At 48.1% G+C, this 5000-nt stretch overlaps 1 protein-coding gene across 1 annotated transcript in view; it reads right to left on the bottom strand.

Moving 5' to 3' along the window:
- The window catches only part of LOC125293106 (cadherin-4-like), a 309928-nt gene that overhangs the window by 37443 nt on the left and 267485 nt on the right, over positions 1 to 5000 (bottom strand). The gene's annotated exons all lie outside the window — the stretch shown is intronic.

The following is a 5000-nucleotide window of genomic DNA, read 5'->3' as shown; positions in this document are numbered from 1 at the left end:
AGTTTTAAGCAAACATTCTGACCTGAAGCATAAACCTAAAGCTAACACCCAAACATTGGCAAAAAAAAAACTGCACTGAGAGGGAAAGGTTTGATAAAAGTTAAATGTAACAACCTAAGAACATTCTGTCTGCTTGCTTATTCTGCCTGGGCAGAGGCATGTAAGACCTTCTCTCTCATGTGCCTCGGCACACATCCTGCATGACAAAAAGCTGACACTCACAGAGGGGAAACGCAACTGGATGTGGCCGTTGATGTCAATAAGGCCACCTCTGGCTCTCCCACCCGTTTCGGGGAGCCCCTTGAAGTGCAACGGGGAGAGGCAGAGGAAATCAATCTGTGGTCGTGAGTTAGACGAGGTCACCTTCCTCCCCTCCCCCGCACCCCACTCCTACTGAGCCGACGGGAGACTTCACAGAAAGAGAATAACAGAGAGGGAGACAGAGAGAGAGAGAGAGAGAGAGAGAGAGAAGGAGATGCCTGTGCGAACAGGCTTCTTGCCCTCCTACAAGAGATTAATTAACATCTCTGAATAATTTACCAAAGTCAATTTGATCTAGACTCCTCTCGCTTTCGCTCTCAAGGCTCACAGGGCACAGACAGAAACGCTTTCAAAGAAAAAAGGAGAGGGGGAGGGGAGGGTAGCGAGAGCAGGAGGAACGAGAGAAGAAAAAGAAACAGCAGAGACATAGAAGGAGAGTGTGAGACATGGAGAAAGAAACAGTGGAGAGAGAGGCGAGTGAAACTGAGAGTGTTGCTCCACAAAGGCAGCTCCCGTAATTGCCTCAAGTTTACAGATGATAATATCGCATTAGCAAGCGTAAGGTCAAGGCTCGCTCAGAGGGAGGTTCTATCCTAATCCCAAACTCCTTTTTGGGATGAAAAGGAACCTACACAAAGAGGAGGAAGAAAGATGAGAAATGGGAACTCAGAGGAGGGTAGAAAGAGTTGTGTGAAGAGAGGACAGAGAGGAGAAGAGAGAGGGTAGCTATCAGAGGGGACTTGGCTGGCCTTTTCTGTAGCAGCGCTGTGTAGATGCTCCAGTGAGGAGCTGGGGATTCGTGTGGAGGCACAGAACACAAAGCAGGAGGTGAAGCTCAGCATGGTGGAGGAGCACCTCCCTCACCCCAGCGCCACAAACAGTTTCTATCAGTCTCCTCCTGTCTTTACACACACACACACACACACACACACACACACACACACACACACACACACACACACACACACACACACACACACAGGTGCATCAACACATGGACACGCACAAACCACAAACAGCATGCAAGTAACTATTAGTTTTCTGGCAACATACAAAACAAAAACATATATAATAACATAGATGCAGGCAGACCCATCCTGCCAAAAGGCTCCCCCCTAAACACAGTGCTAGCCATGCCATCCAGACGTCCATTAATGGGGTAAACAGCAACCAGAAGGGGAAGGAGAGGGTTTGTTGATTGGGCTGGCACTCTGTTGTTCAGGCAATGTGGACGTTGGCTCATACCTGTCAACACTCCCGTTTTTCCCGGGTTTCTCCCGTATTTCAAGGTCATCTCCCAGCACCCTCCCGTTTTGTTATTTATCCCGGAAAACTCCCGTAATTTGCATGGCCATCAAACTTCATTTTAAAATCATTGATCCATTCAGGTTGCCAGATTGTGTATGAAATACACCCTACACATACACGATCACTTAGTTTCAATTTCAACCGTTTTGTCATAGGCTAAAACCTGGCAACCCAAAACCCAAATAAGGAAGCGGGTGCCGGGTGCCGAGTCTCATCGTAAGCAAGCGGGCTAGTTGAATGGCCTACTCCAGAACTAGCTGTTGTGAAATTGTTGGGAATTTAATTGATTAACACATCACATAAACTGTTATTGAGTGTTGTTGATACACTGAACTTGTGCCCTCGGAACCAAATCTGACAGCAAGCAGCTTTGGAGTTTTAGAAGTAGGCTGCAGGCAGGTAGCTGGTGGATACATAACATGGCATGTGTAAGGTAATGGTAAGGTAAAAGCAACGACCGAAATGCAGTGTTGAAACACGTGTATGAAACGTATTAAATTTGCAAACACAGATCCGGTATAAACACTGCCCCCCCCCCCCCCCCCCCCCCACTGACACAATCTCCCGTTTTGCATTGGCTGACCAGTGATGCCAAACCCATCTGTGTGAAATGCAGGCAGGTGGCGAGGGTCTTCCTGCGCCACCATGACACCATGAGGGCCAAGGAACCATGACACTATTAGATCATGGGTGCCTCTCTCCCTCTCTTTCTCTTTCTCTTTCTCTCTCTCTGTCTCTCTCTCTCTCTCTCTCTGTGTCTGTGGCGATGGTCGTGTTAACAAGCTTGTTCACCTGTGTGCGCTAAGCATTTTCCTCCTGCTGTGCAGCTGAAAGAGCAAACAGACCTAGTCATTAGCTTGGTTCAGCCCCAGGGTGGGAGAAACAAGGGACGGTATGGTGTGTGTGTGTGTGTGTGTGTGTGTGTGTGTGTGTGTGTGTGAGTGTGAGTGGCATCTTAACGAAGGGCGAGGGGTTAATGAGACAGGAAGACGGCCGGGACCCCCCGCCTACCTAGGGGCCTGTCCCAGATCAGACAGCAGTAAAGAGGCAGGCCTTCCCCATCTGTCCCATCTCTTGTTCTCTCCTCCTCCCTCTCTCTCTGTCTCTCGTTCTCTGTTTCACTCACTCCATCTCTGCTCAAAGGACTTCTTGCTGCCCTTCTACACATCCTCGACTTTGTTTGTTGTCCTTTCCCTAACGTCTCTCTCTCTCTCTCTCCCTCCCTTGCTCCCTCTCTCCTTTGCAGGGAGGTCATGCTGGTAATTAGCGGGCAGTGAGGTGCTGGGCGCTCCCCTCGGTGGGTTGATGAATCGGGCAGGCGGCGGCTTCAGAGGGCGCGGACCGCCCGAGCACTGCCTCTCAGGAAGCTTAACAACCTCATTCTCATCCCCTCCTCCAGCCTGCACCATCACAGGGATTAATGGGACAACACCATTCTCTCTCTCTCTCTCTCTCTCTCTCTCTCCACTTCTCGCTCTCTATCTTCATCTCTCTCCTTCTTTCCAAATCTCTCTCTTCATCTCTCTCTCTCTCCACTTCATTCTCTCCATCTCTCTTCTCTCTCTATTTTTTCGCCTCCTTCTCCCATTTTCTTTGTTGCTTTATCTACTTCTCGGCCTCATCTGCCCTCCCTTTCTCTCTCTCTCTCTCTCCCTCTCTCTCTCTCTCTCTCTCTCTCTCTCTCTCTCTCCCTCTCTCTCTCTCTCTCTCACCTCTCATACTTTTTTCTTCTTCGCTTTTCTTTCTCTTTATTCATTGTCAGCCACTGCTTCAAGGTGAAAAATACATCTCTACATTTTAAAGTACATCCCCTTAAACCAATGTTTTCAATCATAATAATTTAGAGGAATTCATTATACACTTATAATACCACCTGGAGGACTCGTTCAGCACCTACAGCTTCAGCACCCCACACACACAGATACACATCTCCCTGCTACCACCCACCACCCCCAGGACTTCTTCACTCTCCACCCCTACACCGCCCGCCTCCACCCCCTCACACCACTTCCAGTGGAATGGGTATCATTTACTCTGCCACCAACCGCTAGTGTCAGAGGTCTGGAGGGCAAAGAGGGTGGAGGGATAGCATTAAACATGCCCTCACAGACACACACACACACACACACACACACACACACACACACACACACACATGCACTAGGAAAAACACAGTGACATTCACAGATTTACAAATTCATATGCACAGATGGACATATTCACCCCCCCCTGCCTCCAGACACACAAACACATACACCAGAAAAAAAAACATAATGTTAGCCATGCACATACTCATTCATTCATACACACACACACACACACACACACACACACACACACACACACACACACACACACAAACACACACACAAACACACACACACACACACACACAAACACACACACACACACACACTAGAGACACAGCAGAAACACAGCATTTGATCCTCTAGCTGAGCGCTTGAGGGGATATGAAACCAGCAGGTGATGAGAAGAGAGAGGGGGAGGGGGGGAGAACATCAAGAGAAGATGGAAACCACACCTCTCAGCATCACATGAGCAGAATAATGATCTCTCATCCTCCACCATTTCTCACTTTTGTTCATTAAGATATAAAGCTGGACTTCTGTTTCCTGCTGTAGGCTGACCTTTAATCACATAGTCATCATCATTACCACAATCATCACCGTGTGGCCATTAGCACATACTACTCACTGCTGGCACTCCGATGGGCAGTAATGATGAGATTCTGACCCTACTAAGTGATGTGTTGTGTGTGTGTGTGTGTGTGTGTGTGTGTGTGTGTGTAGGATCAGTTTATTTGCTGTTATAAAACTTATTTTCTCCATATGTTTGCTCAGAGCCATGTTTGCCATTATCACCCGTCTCCTTAGCAACAGTCCCACTGGTGATGCAGTAGAACACAATGTGTATGTCTGTGTGCAATGATGGGAGTGAGATGATGAAAAGTGTGTGTGTGTGTGTGTGTGTGTGTGTATGTTTTGTATTATAAAAAGAAGATTGTGTTCTCATATGCCCTTCTGTGCTAATGTCACAGGCCTAACAGGGACATTGCGTACCTCTCTCTCTCTCTGTTTTTTCTCTCTCTTTCTCTGTCTCTCTCTCACACACATATACACAAACACTCACACAAACACATACACACACTCAAACACACTCCCAAAAACACAAACACACCCCTGTAAACTTCCCTGTCATTCTGACCTGACTCACTGCAGCCTATGGTAAATGCTGGTGAGTCATCCGTAAGCCTCTGCGTTTGAACTGGCGGGGGGAGAGGGAGAGATGCGGGGGGAGGAGGCTGAGTTGTTAGAGAAGGATTAGGCACGGAGAGCTATCTCGCTCTCCTCCCCATCCCTCTCTCCCTCTCTCCTTCCTTTTTCTCCCTCGTCTTCCTCTTTTTCACCTGT

Source organism: Alosa alosa, chromosome 4 (genome assembly GCF_017589495.1).
Source record: "Alosa alosa isolate M-15738 ecotype Scorff River chromosome 4, AALO_Geno_1.1, whole genome shotgun sequence".
NCBI lineage: Eukaryota > Metazoa > Chordata > Actinopteri > Clupeiformes > Clupeidae > Alosa > Alosa alosa.
The sequence above is the reverse complement of the archived record's forward strand: the minus strand, read 5'-3'. Positions and strand labels throughout refer to the sequence as shown.